The sequence below is a fragment of the Protobothrops mucrosquamatus genome, unplaced genomic scaffold, assembly GCF_001527695.2.
Source record: "Protobothrops mucrosquamatus isolate PMUCROS unplaced genomic scaffold, P.Mucros_1.0 scaffold_210, whole genome shotgun sequence".
Taxonomy (NCBI): domain Eukaryota; kingdom Metazoa; phylum Chordata; class Lepidosauria; order Squamata; family Viperidae; genus Protobothrops; species Protobothrops mucrosquamatus.
The window spans coordinates 395,834-417,903 of NW_015386286.1; the positions used below are offsets into that span (position 1 = coordinate 395,834).

At 39.3% G+C, this 22,070-nt stretch overlaps 1 protein-coding gene and 1 long non-coding RNA gene across 2 annotated transcripts in view; one reads left to right on the forward strand and one right to left on the reverse strand.

The window, feature by feature from the left end:
• Positions 1 to 15,474: 15,474 nt before the first annotated feature.
• On the reverse strand, positions 15,475 to 18,415 carry LOC107297228. Its single transcript, XR_001549119.1, has 2 exons — positions 18,318 to 18,415; positions 15,475 to 16,825 (listed from the first exon to the last, which is right to left on the reverse strand). It is a non-coding gene; the product is annotated as an uncharacterized LOC107297228 (long non-coding RNA).
• A 292-nt stretch (positions 18,416 to 18,707) lies between these two features.
• The window catches only part of FAM83B (family with sequence similarity 83 member B), a 42,513-nt gene continuing 39,150 nt past the window's right edge, over positions 18,708 to 22,070 (forward strand). The window contains exon 1 of the mRNA XM_015826597.1: positions 18,708 to 18,779. The gene's annotated coding sequence lies outside the window, so the exon portion shown is untranslated. The remainder of the gene's footprint in view (positions 18,780 to 22,070) is intronic.

The window sequence follows — 22,070 nt, forward strand, 5'->3', positions numbered from 1 at the left end:
GAGAGAGAGAGAGAGAGAGAGAGAGAGAGAGAGAGAGAGAGAGAGAGAGAGAGAGAGCTATGACTACTTACAGAATCCCTGCACACAGAAATTGAGGATAACATCAGTATAGTAATTGCGTATCACACCAGTATAGACAGGTTAATTATATGTGACCCAGTCAGTCTTTCTAGGGCTGTGCAGGTTTATGCTCTGACTGGATTACTGTCTCAATCAGTCAACCTTGCCATCTATCTTATCCAGATAAGAAGCATGCCCAGAAGTACAAACTCTAACTTTATTGTAACATTACATTAATAGAATCTTGCAACATAGAGGAATCTGCAGAATCTTGAATGTACATCTCTCCCCCCCCGCCTTTACAGTCCAAAGAACTAGGGAGGATCCCTTCTGAGAATTTTTCCATGCCTCCATTACTTCTCCAGACTCAAGTGCTACTGTAACTAGAGAGAGAAGTAATTAATGAACAGAGTGTTTTTCACCATCAGTAAACAAAAAACACTGTTTTCAAATTTGGTATTATGTATAAATTCTTTATAATACTCATTTTCCTGAGTGAGTTTGGCGCATTAATTTCAGGTTAACCACAGGTTAGGGTATTATATTTTGGGAAAAGATTTGAGTAACTGATACGACCATCAAACACACTGCCATGGATCAGACCAGTCCAGCCTAATAATCTATTCCCATAATGCAGTCAGAACAAATAGCCCCCTCACCCATGTTAGGAAAAACCTTCTGATATTGTTCCTTAGTAGCTGCTGCTTGTGGTATTGAAAATAATTTATATTGGCATCACTGGGTTTAGCAGCTTTGAATCTCTAATCTTCTTTAAAACCCATTCAGGTTTATGACTTTCTGTGCATCGTATCGAAGCAAATTCCTTTTATCACCCTGAATCTCCTACCACCTAGCTTCATGAGATAATCCCAGTTTCTAATATTGTGAGGAAGGAGAGGAGAAAATTCTCCTTATTTATTTGCTTTTTAAAATAACAATATTAAACCTGAGGCTATAATCTTATGACAGTGGAATTCTACTGAATTCAGTGGTATTTTCTCCTGAGTAAACATGTATAAATGTATTCTGTGACACTACACATTTCCCTACATTATACTGAACATAATTGGATTTACTTCAGTGTAAGTGCATTAAAGAAACATAACATAAACAAAATGCATGATTTATTTATTTCTCTTTCTCACTGAAGTCAAATTAGATACAATGCAATTAATGTATTGCTTTAAAAAAATAGATGGAAACTGCAGGGTGATTAACATTTAATTTTCACCCCAGAATTCTGACAAAAATGGTAAATGTGAAGAAAATCTGTTCCTAATTTTGCAGATATTGGAAGTATGGAAAATATCTGATGAAAAGGTTTTGAGTTTAAAAATTAATACAGAATTAAAGTCAATTGTAATTTAGAAGGGTAACTCAACCTTATAAATTTAATCTGTCCATGTATAGAAGTAACACTAGAGTTTCTTAGTTTTTATGTGATTTACAGTATTTTGTGTTTCAAGCCAAGCTTGTAGTTTTTTTACATTAATTTTTGATAAGCTTCCAACAGAAGAAATATTATTAATGAATAACTTTTCAAATTAGCTTCAATATGTCATTCAAACTATTTAAGATACTTCTTTCCATTTCTAATTACTTAAGATACTTCTTTCCATTTCTAACTATTTAAGGTTCTTTAAGACTCTTCTTTATAATTTACTATGCTGTAATTTCATTTCAATCACTGTATTGCATTCGATTGATGATTGCATCAATTGTCTGAGCTGAAATTCTGTCTGTCTCTCAGTAAGTTCAATACTAGGGCGCAGGCTTTTATATTTCAAATAACCTCCACTGAATCTTGCCATATTTAGGGATATGCCATATTTAGATCTAAGGCAGAAGACAAGTCTAAATTACATGGACCACTATTGGTCTTATCCAGTACTTTATAAATTTCTACATCTTTAAAGTGGTTGCAAGTTGATTTATAGTGAAGATCTCTGAACCAAGCTTCCACTTCAACAAGCATTGGGCTTAGGTCTATAATTTTTATATAGCCCCATTAGATGTTACCACATATATGGTCACCATGAATGGTTGCAGGAACTGGGTATGTCTGGTCCAACAAACAGAAGGACTAGAGGTGACATGATAGCAGTGTTCCAATATTTGAGGGTCTGTCACAAAAAAGAAGGGGTCAACCTATTCTCTAAAGCACCTGAGGGTAACACAAGAAGTGACGGATGGAAACTTATCAAGGAGAGAACCAACCTAGAACTAAGGAGAAATTTCCTGACAGTTAGAACAATTAACTAGTGGAAAACTATGCCTGCAGAAGTTATGGGTGCTCCATCACTGGAGGCTTTTAAGAAGAGTTTGGACAGCCATTTGTCCAGAATGGTATAGGGTCTCCTGCTTGAGCAGGGGGTTGGACTAGAACAGGGGTAGGCAACCTTGGCTCTTTTATGACTCGTGGACTTCAATTCCCAGAATTCCTGAGCCAGAATTCTGGGAGTTGAAGTCCACGAGTCATAAAAGAGCCAAGGTTGCCTACCCCTGGACTAGAAAATCTTCATGGTCCCTTCCAACTCTGTGATTCTGTATATTTGAGGAATTATTTCATTCCCTGTGACCAGTGCTTTTTTTCTATAAAAAAAAAAAAGGTGCCGGAACTCACACACGTCATACAACCTGCCTTGCCTATCCTATAAGGTTTCATCCAAAAAAGGTGCTGGAACTCCATTCTGGGCGTTCTATGAGAAAAAAAAGCCCTGCCTGTGACAGTGTATATCCCTGAAGACCATCTGTTCCATTGCACTCCATGTACTACCATCTTCAAAAGATTAGTTCCTTGAACAGGGAAGGGCCTTCTCTGCCATAGGGCAAAGCTGTGAGGAATTGAGTTGGATAATAGGCATATGTAATGAAACAACAGCATAGTATAATCAATAGCTTTGATGTCATTGATTACATGTGTTAATTAGGCAAAACTATCAGCTCTGGGCTACGAGAGACTACATATTTGCTAGGTGGCAACCAAAAGTATGTATTTGCTCCCATCTAGTGATCATTTGGATTTCTGTGACCCCTATCTGGTGGTAATTTTAGATTACCGGTAAGTGTTTTATGCTTTTCCAATATAGCCCTCAAAGCTTTTAAAAAAGTTTTCATTGAAGTCTACTACCTTGAGAATGTTAATGGGAAGGTCATATGTAAATAGATAAGTAAATAATGAAAGAAATAATTGGAGGCTTTCATTTCAAACCATCACATGTCCATCACTTTTGAAAGGATTTCCCTCATTCTTTTTTGTGTCTTATCAGACACATGTGTTGAGTGTGAGGCCCTAGTTATAATGGAATTGTTGGAGGCCTGTGACAATGAATGGAAATAGGGAGGTTTTTTTTGTTTTTTTTTAAGCCAATCTTTTGAAAGTGTAATGAAACTGAAATGGGGCAAGCCCAACATTACCTAGCCTTACCTTTAGGACAGAGAAGAAACAGCCAAGCCTGTCAAACCTGTTTACATTCCCAGACTGTTTGCATTTATCTACGAGGATGAGACTTGATATCAAGAAGAAACTTGGATGCAAGTTTAGCTCCGAAATTACAATATGAGAGTAAAAAAATAATAATCACAATTGCAAATATACCGCATTAGTTATATCCCTGTTGAATATATCCCACCTACAGTACATTCCAGAAATCTCAAAATTAATTCCTTTACAATTCAGCTGAATTTGTAGAAATATATTGTTTTGAAAATTACATTATGAAGAAATCCACAGAATCAGTTTGTGCCAATTCTATGGAACCTATAGTTTTTGTTTCTGTTTCACTATCCTGCTCAAATTGTCTTCTTTTCTGCCCAAACTATTGTGCATCATTTGGATTGTGCAAGACCTGTTGCTGTGATTATGCCTAGTTTGTGACACTTATTTTGGAACTTAATTTAGACTGAGCATGTAGAAACTGCACTGTTTAGAGTTTTATTAAAATTAATGTTCAGCCTTTCCCATCTTATTAATAAATGTCAGGCAGATGCAGATTTTTTGAGAAATTCTGAGAATCTATTTTTTTTAATCTTAACAGAGAAAAATCTGAGATTTCCTGACTCTTCAGGATTGCGTTTTCTCTTAGCCGTCTGAATAAGCAATTAAAGATGTAAAGAGGAAACCAATTATTCACAGGTGTTTACTCTGACATTTTCTGAATTTCTATTTGGCTTATCAAGATCCTCAAAAGAATCAAGCGTTTCTTAGTCACCAGCTGTTAAAAGTTTTTTTTCTATTTTTGTGAGTTACAGTAAGCTTACAAAACAACACTACCTATTATATAAGGTTGCTCCTGATGTCTATATAGATTAGAAAGACGTCTTGCTGAATAGAATACTTTGAAATAAACTGTTTCCATATCTACTCGTTTTCTTCTGTAGTACATGGCCCTCAGAGGCGTACACTGCAAATTCCATGCAGCTTTTATTCTAGAACAGGAATATCAAATATTTTCCTATAAAGGCAAGAACAACAGATCCTCTTTTTGCTGCTGCTAGGTAGTATTATGATCAATTTTCCTTCATAAATAAATGTGGTTGTTCACAATATTTTCAGTCTATCATTTATCATTCTTGTTCTGTGAAAGACAGAGAGACGGGGGGAGAGAGAGAGAGAGTGAGTGAGAGAGAGAGAAAGAGAGTATGAATAGAGGTCTTTTCCTTTATTACTTTTTTTTCTACAGCAAATACTAAATCCCTTGGATGGTTTTGAAATTGTGTAAGTCTCCAAGAGGATAGAACAGTGATAGCGAACCTTTTAGAGACCGAGTGCCCAAAAACTGGCCCGGCCCTGCTCCACCCCCTGCCCGGCCCCCACCCCGCCTGCCCACAGGGCCACTCACCACCTCCAGGGCACGCCGCAGATCGCCCAGGCAGCCCAGCAGCACCATTGTGACCATGCCCTCTGCCCGCGCCCCGCAGCATCAACTGTGCGCGATGGGATGTGAGGGCAGAGTCTTGTCTACGCTGCATGGCTGCCATGTCCTTGGCTACGCTGCTCCACGTGGACCACACTCGGGGGCGACTCTCCTCCAGGGGGGCTGCTGGTGAGGAGGGGGTCACGGGGGGAGGCAAGGCTGGGGCAACGGCACGTGTGCCCACAGAGAGGGCTCCGAGTGCCGCCTCTGGCATGCGTGCCATAGGTTCGCCACCACTGGGATAGAACATGAAGAAGATAAAAAAAATAATACACATTTTCAAACAGGTTTATTCCATTTTAGTGTGAATGTATCATCCCTCCCTCCCATCAATACTAGCTCACACCAGCAGCCCTGAAATAATTCCCAAGTCTGTCTTCTGAGAGAGATATTCCCAGATTTGGGCTCTGGATTCTCTCAAACCTTCCATGGATTCTCCCAAATCCTTCTTAGTCTCCTCCTTCTGGTGAAAGGGGGCCTGGCCTGGGAGAAGATGCCCAGCATTGCTTTCTTTTGCTTGATTATCACACCACCCAATCATCACAGAAATGTTATGCCCGCTGGCCAATCAATATTCACTTTTAGTGAGGCATAGTTGTAATAAGATATTTAAAGGTAGATAAAATCTGAAATCATTGTATTGTTCCTTAAATTAGACTCAAGAATCAGAGGACCGGAAATTAGCAATTGGAAGCCAATTTTTAGGAAAAAAAATAACTTGGAAGGAGAAAGATAATTTAAAATCTCCCTGGCAGATTGCTTCTTCCAAGGTAATAACAAAAGCTGCTACTGAGAATTATTCTTTTTAATATTTTATGAAGTCAAGCATGAGGAACTGCAACAATGGTATAAACAAATAGAACAGTTAATATTTCCTTCTTTTCCTTAATCAATTTTTATCTATGTCAACATTTTGCTTCTATTTAAAAGGCTTGACTTGATCAATACATTTGTAAATATTGAACTAATTAGATGTTATTTGAGTATATTTTGTATTTTGTATTTCTCTGGAACAGAGGTAATGAAAGATAACGGAATGGAATGTCTAATATAATAGCGTAATCTAGAATAGCTGCCCAAAATTATTTTGCAGAGTGAGATGGGTGGCATATAAAATAAATAAATAATCATACACCTGTGAAAATCCAACAATATAACTTTCAGATTGGATCATTCTTTCATGCTGAGTGCTTACATTGTAAAACCCATCAGTTTTGAAAAATGATTTTCTCACTGGAAAGTACATACAATTTCTTCATTTTCAGAATGGCAAATTAAAAGGTGTGAGCTTTTGCCTCTATATCTAAAATAATCTTATATTTAAAAATAAATTTGATACAGAATTTAACATGGGAATGATTTTGGGAGCTATAACTCTACTGACCGACTTGTACCACATCGTTGAGGGCCACATCAGCATTGTGGTACCCTCAGGAGGTCCAGGTGGGTGGTTGCGGTGCTCACGGCTGACTGGGTGGGCGTGGCCACCTCGATGTTGCTCGTGGGGGAGGACGCCTGTGGGGGCAGAGCAGGTTGGGGGAGATCCAGGGGGTCTCTGGTGGGTGGGGGGTGGGCAGGAGACTCGTCCTGCTGCCTGACACCATCGGCTCCCATATACAGAGGCCAGCATGTGCATGGGGGCCAACGGTGTCCATCAGCAGCCGCAGACTGCCAGCCCCTTGACCGGCACACTCTGCAGACCACTGGATGTGCCTACTCTATCCCATCTGTTTTTGCTTGTGGTTGGAGAGCAGGTCACTGCTGGTCATCTCCTTGGCCCCCTCGGATATTTTGCTCTTGGCCCACATGTGGAGTCTGTTCCCCTCATGCACCTGACACATTTTGGCCCCACCTTGGGCCGCCACCACCAGCAGCTTGCGCAAGTCCATTAGGTTGCCCAGAGTGGTAGGGCCGCCCAGCACAAAGCAACCGGCTAGGAAGACGAAGCAACCGGCTAGGAAGCCCCGAGTAGAGGTGGTAGATTATGCCCAGCAAGCAAAAGGCCACCCCGAGTGGGGAAAGCCATATCCCCATCAGCGCCATGGCCGTCCAATCCCAGCCAGGATTGCGTGCCTCCTCCCCATCTCTGCTGGGCTTGGGCAGCCATGGCATCGATGGGGATCTGGCTTTCCCCATCGGGGTGGCTTTTTGCCTGCTGGCCCTGGGCATGCTCTACCATCTCTACTCGGGGCTTCCTAGCTGACCGCTTCACCTCCTTCATGCTGGGCGGGCCTGTAGCTCTGGGCGATGGCCTAATGGACCTACATGAGTGGCTGGCAGTCGTGGCTGCGACAGGTGCTGAGGTGTGCGAGGGGAATGTGCTCTACCTGCGGACCACGGGGAAGACCCATGAGGGGGCTGAGATTACCAGTGGAAACCTGCTCTCCAACCCAAAAAAGATGGGACGGAATAGGCGTGTCTGGCGGTATCATGTGCCGCTGACCCCGACTCCGCATGTTGCCAGTGCCACCGCAGCGCTGCTTCTGGAGGGCCGGCCCAATATTCACAATGTGCTATGCAGGCCTGCTGCCAGATGCCATAGGCCCCCGTGCACTCACCACCTCCTACGCGTGCACCTTGGGGGCCGCCGAGCTGGCCGGGACTAGAGCGGAGGGGGCCAGTCCCTCGCCATCTCCGGGGCATCCCCAGGAGCCAAAATATCAGCCAATTGCAGGCTGGATTTGGCCCGTGGGCCTTGTGTTTGACATGTCTTGACTTAGACACCTGCTAATTTACATGAATTTAAGAGGGGGTGGAAACTAAACAAAGTCAGACTTCCAAGGTTCTGTTACTGTAGCCAGTATAAACATGAGTAGTTTGAACCCTCTTGTGGAATGAATTTATTGGCTTGATCAATGTAGTGGGCTGACATCCTGCCATGACTAGGTAACCACTGAGACCTACAGAGAGCAAGAAATGAAATGGCCTCTCATGGTTCAAAAGGGATGAGGAAAAGATGTAATCAAAAACTGGCAAATAAACAAGACAATGCCATCACAACATCTTCATTATTTGCCTGGGACTAAGAGCTGCTGCAAGTAAAGATTAAAATAAACCAGAAATGTCATTCCAGAACACTTTTAAATTTGAATAATATAAATATGCCCTGTTCTTTTCTAAATAATATATTTGATTCAGTTTTCACTCTCTTAAAACACAGGGACTGAACAGCATCCATAAACTGCTCCCTGAGATTAGATATGCACAATGCTGGACTCCTTTTTCCATCTTGATCTTTTATGAAAAACTTGATCTTTTATGAAAAAAAAAGATTTTCTGCAGACGCTCAACTGTCTTGGTGCAGCTCTCCCAAGCACTAATTAAGCCACAAAGGATTGAGACAATCCAAATTCAATTCTGGTTGCCTTGGGGCAGAAATAACAAACTTTTGAAGCTGAAGGCTTTCTTGGTTTGGAAATAGTATGCCATGTATTGAATTGTTAAGCTGTGGTCTGACCTGAGTTGAAGAACTAGATCAAGCCAGGATAAAATTTAATATAATAATTTGAGATGATTGCTCTTCATATGTTTAATTTGAACATTCTACCTCATTAAAAGCTGCAGTTTGTGGGCACTTCAAATATCTTGAAATCATCCAGATTGGTTATATAATTGACTGTATTCTATAGAGATTGAGGTCCCAACATATCTCTTCTGGTATCAGCAAAGACTGGCATAAAAATAATTTTAAAAAATGAGCTGATGTACTTAGTAATAAGTAATAATAATAAAGTTGGAAGGGACTTTGGAGGTCATCTAGTCCAACCCCCTGCTCAGGCAGGAGACCCTATACCAGGGGTAGGCAACCTCGGCTCGTTTATGACTCATGGACTTCAACTCCCAGAATTCCCGAGTCAGCTGACTCGGGAATTCTGGGAGTTGAAGTCCATGAGTCATAAAAGAGCCGAGGTTGCCTACCCTTGCCCTATACCATTTCGGACAAATGGCTATCCAGTCTCTTCTTAAAAATTTCCAGTGTTGGAGCATTCACCGCTTCTGGAGGCAGGTTGTTCCACTGGTTAATTGTTCTGTCAGGAAGTTTCTCCTTAGTTCTAGGTTGCTTCTCTCTTTGGTCAGTTTCCACCCGTTGCTTCTCGTCCTGCCTTCAGAGGCTTTGGAGAATAGCTTGACTCCCTTTTTTTTGTGGCAGCCCCTGAGATATTGGAACACTGCTATTATGTCACATAAGGCAGATGTGCAATGTAATGATATATATGAAATAGATTGATAAATGGCCTTGGTATTTCTTTTACATTGCATCCTCTGCACATTTCATGGCTAACCAAATGGCTTTTTCTCTGTAGAAAAATAAGCATAGGATAATATTGGAAATGACATCCTGGTTCACTAAATTCTTTCATGGTAGAGAATAGAGGAGAGGTCACCTAGTGTCCTATATTCCATTTTTATGTTGCTGTCTTTGTGTATATAAAAGGGTTAAAGCTGGAATAATTAACGACCTCTCCCTTGGAGATTCTCCTTGCTATTTACACACAGTATTTTTTTCAACAGGTCTGAAAGCTCTGTCTTTTGTGTTACAGATATAGACAGTGCTTTTTTTCTAAAAAAAAAAAAAAAAAAAGGTGCCGGAACTCACACACATCATACAACCTGCCTTGCCTACCCTACAAGGTTCCATCCCAAAAAGGTGCTGGAACTCCGTTCTGGGCGTTCTATGAGAAAAAAAGCCCTGGATATAGATAACACTGATCAAGGATATCAGACCTTTTTATCTTTGGCCTTTTGTGTCTTTTTTGTCTTTGCTTTTGCAGGCCAGTTGGCTCCAATCTGCCAATTAACTGTTTTTGATCTTTGTGTCCATTTAATCAATAAACATTATATTTTTGCTAGCTGCACTGAGGGTTGTGTGTGCTTGCTCTGTTCTGGATAACAACATTGGCTGGGAGTGTGCTGGGTGCAAAACTGAATAGGAAAGTTCCCACAGGAATTTTCCAACAGATGATAGTGCTAATCAACTTTCTGAAGAAACCTAATTGCAGCTGAGTCATTTCCATGGATAAAATGGTTTTACAAACTTCCTCTACCTTTGGCATATATTCTGATATTTTGGTGTCAAACAAAAAATTGGTACCAACAACAGGTTGTCATTGTTTGAACGTTACTGCTGGAAGTGGCTTTGGGATTGCACCAATTAATTTATGTAGGACGATCTGTCTATATTATTCCCATTTTTAATCCTGACTGCATTACTTTTGGACGCTTAATGACTGAAATTCACACCAGATGGAATTTTATTTAGCCAAGTAAATATATTTAGGTTTTTTTTTCTATGATATCTTTTGTTTTACCCAATGTTAACCACTTAAGTCCTACTAGCAAATTGGGTGACCATATAAAGCTAAAGTTAATGAATTAAGAAATGAATCTCTATGCCTGTGATATATTTAGATGTAGTTTTATGCCGATTTATTTTGCAGTTGTTTTCTCTTAACATCTGCACTTGATCAAAAGGAAAGGAAATGCATTGTTCAATAATAAATCCAATCTCAAAACAGAAACAGAACAACTGGTTTCTACATTTTGCATCTCAGCTTCAGGCAAATGCAGGAGGGAACTCAAAAGGGCACCATTTCCATATAAAAATTGGTAATGGCCTCTCCTGTTGTTGGTGATATTCAAACTTCACCCGTACAAAGGTGAAATTTGCCTCCAAGCTACCTGCAGAGTACAGCTATACAAAGAACAGTATAGCACCATCCAGTCCTAGTGTGTGATAGAGGGTAAGCTGGAGAGACAACAGATTTAGGATGACAGAGGTCTTCCCTGGCTTCAGGGCAGGAGGAAATTGTATGGTTAAAGCAACTGAGTCCTTTCTAAGAGAATTCTTATCATTCTATTCCAAAGTTTCCAAATCCTCTTTATTTACATCAATTTTCTATTTATTCTTGATTGGGTGCCTAAAAGTGCTCTTTTAGTCTAGTTTCTCTCAATTTCTTTAATGCCCATTTTCACCTAAGATTTATCCTGACACTTCCATATACAGGTAGCCCTCAACGTACAACTGTAATTGAGTATCACAATTGCAGTCATAGGTCACGATGTTTATTACAACGTGAGTCGCCCCGGGACCAGACCCTTTTTGGAGGGCAGGTCATTAAGCAAATGCAGTGATTGTAAAGCAAGCGCTGAGATCATTAAGCAAACCCACTAGGGGCCCTTTTTTTGCTGGAAACTGGAAGTAAATGCCGTATTATATATCGTGTTAAATGCCGTGTTATATATTGTGTTATAAACTGTGGACAATGTGTGGGGTGATGCAAATGGCAATAAATGCTGAGTGCCCAAAATGCAGTCACATGACTGTGGGGAGGAGGTCATAACTTTAAAATAGGGTTGTAAGTCCCTGGGGGGGGTTTCCATCATAACTTTAAACAGTCACTAAATGACCGGTCAGAAGCCAAGGACTATCTGTAATGCTGATACAAATGTAGGTTATTTTATGCCTTTTTTCCCCATCACTAATTCTCACAGTCTTTCCTTATAGGTGGTCAAATCAATCATTCTTTTCAATTAATTTCCTTGTAATGTGTACATAGGAACTGAACTGTGCTTAAGTCAAGTATCTGAAGGAAACACCTTTTTCTAAATAAATACCATTCTAATTTATTTTTGGATCAATTATTTGTTTTGCACGCTCTCATTCTCACTTATTCATTTCTGTTGCTTTACAGAACATTTTTCCTCTATGGATTTCATTAATTCAGAACATTGTAGTTCTTCACAAAACTCCTCTCTGAATAATTTTATACTCCACCAGATTAAACCACCTTCGCTCATAACCATGACACCATTTCTCTTTTCTAAACACACCATATATCAATCTCTCGTATTTATTCCTCTGAAATTCCAAATTGTAAACTTCTATATAATAATAATATAATGATAAAGTTGGAAGGGACCTTGGGGGTCATCAAGTCCAACCCCCTGCTCAGGCAGGAAACCCTATACCATTTTGGACAAATGGCTGTCCAGTTTCTTCTTAAAAACTTCCAGTGTTGGAGCATTCACCGCTTCTGGAGGCAGGTTGTTCCACTGGTTAATTGTTCTAATTGTCAGGAAGTTTCTCCTTAGTTCTAGGTTGCTTCTCTCCTTGATTAGTTTCCACCCGTTGCTTCTTGTCCTGCCTTCAGGCACCTTGGAAAATAGCTTGACTCCCTCTTCTTTGTGGCAGCCCCTGAGATATTGGAACACTGCTATCATGTCCCCCCTCGTCCTTCTCTTCGTTAAACTAGACATACCCAATTCCAGCAACCGTTCCTTATATGTTTTAGGCTCCAGTCCCCTAATCATCTTTGTTGCTCTTCTCTGTACTCTTTCTAGATTCTCAACATCTTTTTTACATCCTGGTGACCAAAACTGGATGCAGTATTCCAAGTGTGGCCTTACCAAGGCATTGTAAAGTGGTATTAATACTTCACGTGGTCTTGATTCTATCCCTCTGTTAATGCAGCCTAGCACTGTGTTGGCTTTTTTGGCAGCTGCAGCACACTGCTGGCTCATGCCATGATTATGACCAGAAGGGAGCATTAATATAGTTCCCCACTATCTAGCATGGCTTTAATCAGTTGAGGTTTTCATATATTGCTGGAATTGAACTTTACATGCACCGGCTCTCTGCATCTATAAACTTGCTGATCACAAGAACTGACTAGCAATGCACTTTTATATCCTTTCCTTGTCTAACAGACTTTCTTTGTATATCTCTATGTAACTTGGTGACTTGGTTAGAACGGCTTTCACCATTCTTTCTCACTTCTGTCCTTTTTCTTCTTCTGTCTCTGATCTATGTAGGCCAAATACTTTCCTGATTTGTTTGCTCTCCATATCAGAGAATCCAAGCTCTTAGCTGTAAACAGACCTGAGTAATCCAGACTTTCCAATCACCATGGTAACAGTATTTCCTAAATAAAACCTATGGGGGTTTTTTTTCACGCAAGCATCAGTCTCAAGCTTTTGTAAAACTATTCTTTTAACTTTTTCTCTCCATGCATTCCTTTTGCTGTAATGTCTCTGCTGTCCAAACATAAAGATATATAGACATTGTCTTCTGTTTGAGGCAATGTTACAAAATTCCATTTTGGCACATAAAGGGCAAATTTGTTTACTTGTTTAATTAATCAGGCAGTCTTGTTCATTAATGAATTGTGTTTCTTTCTCCAGTTTGCAATTTAAATTAGTTCCCAAGGAATCTTGTAAACAACTAAAACAAACACTAACTTCTGTGAAACAAGCACAATTTTCAGTCATGCAAGAGACTGCACAGCATTAAAACTAAAACATAAATAAAGGAAAAGATAACAAATGGGCTTCTGCTGACTACATGCATATTACACTCTTTGTCTAGTGACTACACAGACACTACACTTGGGCACCATGTAATTTCCTTACGCAACAATAAATGTTTGTCACTTGCTTTCCAGGATGGCATTACAGGTAGTCCTCAATTAATGACCACAATCAAGTCCAAACTTTATGTTGTTAAGGAAGACATTTGTTAAGTTGTTGTTATAGAAATAGCTAGTATATATTGTTATGTAAAAGCAAAAATTGAGACTTTAATGCTATCATCTCCTACTTGTGCTAAAAAAGTTGGAAGTCAATGCTTTTCTTTTCTCCTTTTACCTACTTATACTCTTTTTCCTTTTTCCCCCCTCTAGTTTCCCATTATTTTCATTTTCCCTATTTTATATTCTGATAAACTAATTAAACAATTGAATAAAAAAAACTTTACTATACACCAACTCATTAAGGGTCTTAGGTTGCCCTTATGTGCCCAACGCAATAAATGATTAGTTTTGTCAAAGTTATGGAATAAATTTCAATTGGCTAAATTTACATACTAATTTATAAACCATAGTTTGCTAGGGCTCAGTATTTAAAAAGTTGCAATCTTGTTCACAGATGTTTTAGAAACCAATTTCAAAATGGAAATACCTGAGAACAATTTCTGCACTTCAATATCTACCTCCATAGTACAAATTCTTACTGTAACTTTTATGTGTATTAAAAATATTCAATGGATTTACTGAAAGTTTCCTAGAGAATCAGTAATGAGAATGTACTCTGCTTCTGTCCTCTTAACCACTGCCATCACTTCCTGTAATTACCACTAATATGCTAAAACTTAATTTTAATTAATTAATCTAAGAGATGACTTGATTTGATTGTCATAGATCAAATACTCTTCTTTCCATAAAAATCAGGTTGGTCCTTAGAAAATCATTCTTCATCAGAACATACTGTAATCAATCAGCAGTGTCTATAACAAACTAAGATTTCATCAAAATGATTGAACATGCATTATGTTAGAATGAAAGCTTTGTATTTTGCATACTTCACAGTTCACATACTTACATACTTTACATACATACCTTACATACTTCACTTGCATATTGTGATGCAGGTATAAAAGGTCACATTTTACCTTGTAACATTAGGAGGCACTTTTAAGCATTTGACTCCATTTCCGTCACATGGATATCCATGTCTTCAACAGAACTTTTCCAGCAGATCAATTTTTTTTAAAAAAAAGGAATTAAATATTTGCAGTAATTCCATTTCCTTTGTATCTTCATTATCCATTTATCTCCATAGTCACATATCCATAACATTATTTTGATGACTGGAATCAATACACTTCTCTTTTAAAAAAGAACTCATGCTCATCCTAGAACATAATTTACATGTGCAGATCAGAGACAAGAACTGGTAATTCTCACAAACCACTTTCAACCAAGCATTAAGGCAATCAGTGTTATTGGAATACACAAAGATGCTCAGAATTTAAAGCTACAGTAAAACTTTATTGATTTAATGTGTGGCATGCAATCATTGTCACATTCATTCTTTCTTGTTCACATTCCACTTACCCAAATGCCATCCAACTAGGCTGGCCAGGCACTAACCAGAGGAATAGGAGCCACCAAATCCATACTCAACTACTCAAAGAACTGGGGTGCTCCTTTTTATCCCTATATCCTTGATTTATTGATTTGTAAATTTGGCAACTGTCAATGGCATTAAGGTTTCCTTGGACTTTGTACCCAGCTTTCCTTTGTTGTCTTTTGATGGATTTTTTTCATGTTTTTTTGTGTCTTAACAACTTATCTCCTTTTTATCTATTTCTGAAGGCATCTTTTGACATTTAATAATGTTTGTCCTCTCTGTGTTAAGTTAATTTTTAACTTATAGCAGCAACTGTCAGTGTTGGCCTAGTTTACACATTTGAAGCTCCCTCCTCCATGGCTTTTACAAATTTAAAGATCATTTTATTTCACAGGATCTTCAGTTTTACATAGGTTCATTGGCATCCATTTTGAAGGAAGATTGATTGAAATAACTAATTTAATAGTACCTGGATTATGTTATAATTTATTGTTATTGTTGCTAGTTTAATATATTGTAGCCCCACCCAGTTTTTGACTGAGTAGATTATAAGAACTATAAACTAAATAAATAACTTACACCATGCATGTATGAGACAGATTGTCTTTGTTTTCCCAAAGCTATAAGCCTACACTGGGAAGTAAACAAAAAGTATCTTCCAGAAGACAGCAGCAAATCATTTCTGTCCTGTGACAAGAAAACAGCATGAATTTGTCCATGTAATCAACAAGAATCAAACTGGATTCAACACAACAAAAACAATGCAAAATATTGTTTTATTTATAAATAAATTATTGTTTTTATATTTTAAAAAATATCTATTATCCACATGCTATTAAATCTCTCGTGTCTTAATCTTAACTGGGTGAAATGGTGCATCCTAGCGCAGAATTTTTTCAACCGAACTACATCAAATGGGCTAACATTTAGAGTACATCCAAAATCTGGGACCCATGTCTCCTGCGGAACTGAGATTTGGCAAATTTTATAAAACATTTTATGAAACAAAAGTTATCATAAAGCATTTTATGACATAATACCAAATGCCATAAAATGTTTCCTGTGGTCAACTCCTGATGTTCGACTTGCTATACAGTTCAACACAGACTACTTTCAAGGCAAATCCATCTTTGAATATGTCACTGAATTTTTAGAAATTGTTCAGGTACATTAGAAGCTCTGCCATTATTGAAAGCACTGAGGACTCTGGTAAAAAAATAACCTCTAAGGTGATAACCCAACAGGCAATAGTCGTCTAGTTTTAAAGTTAAATTCTCTAATATACCATAACACAATCTGATGAGATAAATTTATGACAACCTTGTAAATTTAAAAAAAAATACAAAACCAACAAATATAAACCTCTAGGAAACTTAACACCCCTTTTTTATGTAAACACCACAGATCTTCCAGGAAAAAATTGGCTCTGTCAATTATGTTGACATTATTGTATTATTCCAATACCTGCTATGTTTCTTGGAAGCAGGAAACAAAAAATAAACCAAAAAGGTGATCCCTGAGAGGAAGGTCAGGCACCCAATTATTCTCCCCCAGAAGAATAACTATCATTACAATAGTTACCAAAATTGAGCAACATTACATTACATGGCATTCGTGTAAACAAGGGACACATGTCTTGTACATTTCTGAGACTTAAAACACCCATTTTTCCATTAATCCTATCCTAATGGCAAAACATGGAATGAAAAATTACCCTTTTGACACTAATAACATGCTCATATCATCATTCACAACCTCTCCATCCCAAAGGTTTCTTAGCCACAAGGAAGTAGCTTGGCTGCTTCTTCCTATGAACAGGGTGGCAGTTTAGACTGAGTTCAGCATCACAACCAGGTCTTTGCTGCTAACCAGTTCTTGTTTAATTCTCCGGAGTAGATTAGCCTCTAGTCTGAGTAGTACTGAGAAGTGTGGTTAATTCTAATCTGCCAAAAGAGAAAATAATTAGAATTATACATCATAATAAACTGTAAGTGCTTTGCTTGGTTTCAGCTAAGCATGAATTGCGAACATCAGCTTATGACTTATTCGGTTAATCAAGGTTAAAACAAATAATGGCTTCAGAAGAAGTTTGAGCCCTGCCTTTCTTTCTTATTTTATAGGATGGGTAAAAAGAGACCAAACATTACAACTAGACAACAGCCTTGTCTCATTTTCCTCTCAGTACAGGCATACAGAAGTAAGGGAGAATGGATCCCTTAGTATCTTCTTTCTCTTCTCTAAGGTCAGGTGCAGGTGAACAAGAGAAGGCAGGAGCTTTCCTACTCCTCCCTTTTTTCAGTCTCTGAATTAGAGATCCACCTAAAACCACAAACAAATCACTGATCACATTTGTGGCCGTAGATAAAACTGTAAACCTGATTGGGGAGGATACCATTACAATCTGAGGATCAGATTCTATGTGGATCCTCATTAATTTACACAGATCCCATCTTATTATATGAAAGATTGAAAGCATGTTATTTTTGAAACAAATTGTGGGCATAATAATCTATACAGGGTCACAGCAAATGCTAAATCCTGATAGTTTGGGTTATTTAGATTAGAATGTAATGTGAACTTATCCAATTATGGCTTACTCACTATCTATGCATTAGTCTGTTACTCCTCCCTCCCCATGGTATTGGAGTCTTTGCTAGAGAATCCTAATGAATCTAAGTCTTGAATCAATGCTATTATCGTATTCTGTGGCATTGTAGGGACAACTGATGGCCCTGTTCAAATTCCTAAATTTAATTATGATATTCAGGATACAGGTAGTCCTCGACTTACAATCACAATTTAGCCCAACATTTCTGTTGCTAAGTGAGACATTTGTTAAGTGGGTTTTGCCCCATTTTACAACCTTTCTTGCCACCGGTACCGTTGCAGTTTTAAGTTGGTAACACAGCTGCGAATCTGGCTTCCCCATGGACTTTGCTTACCAGAAGGTTGTAAAAGTTGTTCAGATGACCCCTGAACACTGCAATGATCATAAATAAGAGTCAGTTGCCAAGTTTGAATTTTGATCATGTGATCATGGGGACACTGCAACGGTTGTTAAATGCAAAAAAGAGCCATAAGTACCTTTTTTTTTCAGTGCCACTGTAACTTCAAACAGGCATTAAACCAATTGTTGTAAGTCGAGGACTACCTATGCTATCAAAAAGAGCCAGATTTGTGGTGTTACTGTTCAGTCATCCTATTCATGCAAAAGTAAGGTAATCTTAAAAAAAAAAAAAACTTAAGACATTCCTCTGCCTCCCCCCCCCCCAATCTCTTATTTAACGTCTGCCGTTACGGAGCTCAATCCTATACTCTTCATTTAAATCGAGGTTTGTCTATTTCCTTATTCACCCAGCAGTTAATGTTCATCCAGACCATACTTTCTTGTGAGTAACGGAGAAGTTGCCGCGCGCGGGTCTGGAGTTAACTTACTCGCTCTCTCTCTCCGCTTCTAACTTTTCCGTCGCCCAGGCGAGGTCCGGGGGCTTTCCGCTTTCCACGTCCATCCCGCGGCTGCAACTCCGAAGCAGAAGCAGCAGGAGCCGCGGCGTTTCCAGCGGCAGCGGGACGTGTTGCATTTCGTCCGAGGAAGGGAAGGGAAGGGAAGGGCTGGGTCCTCCGGGTTCAAACTTCAAACAGGTTCCTGCTCCTGCTCTTTTGGCGGCAGCCCGTCAGGGCAGGGTTTGGTGTGTAACGCTTTTCCCAACGTGCTGGAACTCGTTTCCACGCCCGTCCCTGCCCACAATGCTCCCGAGAGAGGGAAGGGCGGGAAATACCTGGGAGGAAGACGGAACAGTGTCCCGACTTGAAGCTCTCAGCACTTTTTTTTTCCAACAGACCCGGGTGGTTTTAGCAGCCGAGCGGCGGGAAGAGCTCGGGGGATCCTCGCGTTAAGTAAGTTGGGGTGGGGGGGTGGGGAGAGATGCGGTGCGTCCCGTCGGCTTTCCATCGCACTTCGGGGTGGCTGGGGAGGGGGGGAGGCTTTCGAGAGGCAGACCGGCCGGCCGGCTGGCCGGCCGAAATTCCCGCTTTGCACTAGCCCCAGCCGACACCCTGCTGTGATGTTGTTATTGTGGGTGGCTTCGTTTCTACGCTCTGTGTCGCGGAGAAGGGCTGGAGGGAGGCTTCTTCCGCCGCCCTCCCTCCCTCTCTCTCTCCCTCCCTCCCTCTCTTTCTAAGGGCGGAAAGGTGGACGACTCCGATTGTCAGGCTTGGGTTGCCAAGCCAGGGTTGTGGGGAGGGGGGGAAAGAATGCGTGTAGCTGGAGTTTGGGGTTAAAAAAGGAGAAAGGTGTGCGGAGGGGGGGGAAATAAGGGGGGGTTGTCCTAGTTTGGAATGAAGAAGAGGCAAAGAATGAATCGTGTGATGAGGGTTTATTTGAGGCTGTCCTGAGAGAAACGGCTTTGCTGGCGGGAAACGCGGGATGGTATCCTTTCAAAGTCACCTCATAATGTGGCAAATTAGGCGAGAGGGGAAGGGGAAATGGCTCCGCAGGTTCGAATTGCCGGTAGGTTAAACAAAAGGAAAAGAGGAAGACGACGCGGGGCCCTTAAGAGGCCAAATAAACCGGCCAAAACTTTTGCGTGACTGGAAGGTTCCCTCAGCGAAGGCAACCGCGAGTGTTAACTTTAGACAGAATCTGGCCGCCTCTTTCTCCGCCTCCCACGGACGGTTGAGGGGGAAAAAAGCAGATAAAAGCTATGAGGATAGTCGCTTCCACGGATTTCTATTACTTTTCCTGAGGAGATTTTCGGACCGCTTTGTGATATTTGAATTAAAAAATAAAAAAAATAACTGGCTGTGTTTCGAATTCTTCTTCTTCTTGTGCCATATCCGAAGATGAAACTTGAAGGAATGAAGGCCGTTTCGGGTTGAAATTCTGTGCCAGGTTTATTTGCCTTCTAAGACAGCAGTTGGTTTTGCTTCCAATTTCATATTGGGGCGGGTTTTTAAAACTCTTTTTCTCTCCTTGCGGCTCTTTTGCCCTACTAGACTTCTCTCCTCCCCCCCCCACCCAAGTGTGACTAAGGAAAATTCATACCATCTAATGAAAAGATAAGGGAGATACCTAAATGAGATGGTATCGCGCAGGGGTAGGCAACCTTGGCTCTTTTATGACTCGTGGACTTCAACTCCCAGAATTCCTGAGCCAGCTGTGCTGGCTCAGGAATTCTGGGAGTTGAAGTCCACGAGTCATAAAAGAGCCAAGGTTGCCTACCCCTGGTATAGCGCTTTTCAACTAGGCTTCCTTTTTGCTTTCAAAATTAGACTCATCACGTGATAGCACAGTAAAGTTTTGAGCCCCGCATCTCCCACTGAGCTTAATGTATGAAAGGAAGGATTTTATTTATTAAATTTATATGCTGCCCATCTCTATCAAGCAATTCTGGGCGGCTTACAGTACCATAAATAATAGAATAAAACAATTACAGGATTTAAACATTAAAACCTCAGATATTAAAGTTAAAACATGAAAATTAATATGAAATGGAATAGGAATCTAAGCACTGAATATACTCCCAATACAGCACTATTTCCAAAATACTTGTCATTTAAAATCATGATTTTAAAATCATTTCATGATGGGATGAGGTATTTCAATTTATGATCAACATTATTTTACTTTTTGGGTGTACTAGGAAAGATTGCAAATTAGTTAAATTGATGACTTCTGGTGGTGAGTATAGAACCCTGACAAATTGGGCTGTACAAGATGATAATTACATTTTCTATCTTTTATACATTTTGGCCACCTTGAATGAACACTTCTAGAAACTGCTCCATTTTATTCTTGTGTCTTTTGTAACTGTTTTATTTATATATCTTTAAATGACATAACCTAGATATTTATATTATGAGAAGCTGAAACATTTCTTAAAGATTATGAAAGAAATAAACGGATCAAGGTACTTTTTTCTCTCAAGCAGCATATTTACTACTTAGGGAAGAAAACTCAGGATCAAAAAAAAAGACGTCTTAGAAAACTCAGGATCAAAAAAAAAAGACGTCTTCCTCCATTGAGGCCTTCACAGTTTAGAATATTGTATATCAATGAGGAAACTAGACAAGAACTTTTTACTGTATCTCAAATATCCTCTCTTGGAGCCAAGTAATAATAATATTCTTATTAAAATTCTATTTTATTCATCTGTAAGAGTTGTATGTGGCAGTAATCATCTAAACACATATGTGTACTGTATATAGCAGAAAAGTTACAGGAAACTAGACGAGATCTGTTATTGGACTGCAATTCAGGCTGTTTACAATTTGCTTATTTTAGCAAAAGTTTGAGACAGAAATTTTAATATGTTTTATTGAAAGCAGTGCTTTTCTTGGGGTTCATTGGAAAAATACCAAAAGATAAAGTACACCCTAGCAAAAGATTAATATATTTCTATTCCATAGCTAAAATTATGAGAAATTAGAGAATTTTTCTTTCTTTCTGTTGTAACTATTTAATGTAACGGATACAAGGGCCTATATAGCTTTATGCATTTGTGTGTCTGTGTGTATGTGGAACTGCTTTGCCAAACTCCCAGCTTCACACCCATTGATTGAAGTAGTTTATTCATGAAGGGTGGGGGTGATGAAAATAAATGACAGGATTAATTATTGCACATTGCAAAGCAAGATACAGTAATCACCAGCCAAGGCCATACATAGTAGATCTTTATAGAATAGAAATCTTTAATTGTAATGAATCATGAAAGGGAAAGGGATTTCTGGGGAACAGTGTTTCAACAGGCTGTTTAATATTTGCATTCATGTCATCCACAAACAGTGATTGAAGTATAGGTAACGGTTCAATGTAAAGAACCGTTCAATGTAAAGGATGAGAAATTGTATTTTAAATTGCCTAAAACTGCCCAAAAAAAGTTTTTGTCACAGGTGGGATATAAAGTTTTTAATTAGCCATTATTCTAACAAAGTTCAGTTTGGGTAATGTGAAAGATATGGATTATTTTATTGTTCAAGTTTAGATGGATTTATTTTATTGCCTAGTGTACATCTTTGTAATTACATTACAAATCTTTTTTCAGTTGCCAAGTTTTGGTCATTTACAATGTAGTCTTACAGATTTCGTCTCAGAAGGTTTGAGATCAGTTTTAAATCATCCTGTCTAGCAGCTGTTGTTTGTAGACCAAGCCAAATATTTTGTGCATTTTATTAATTATTAAATTTGTA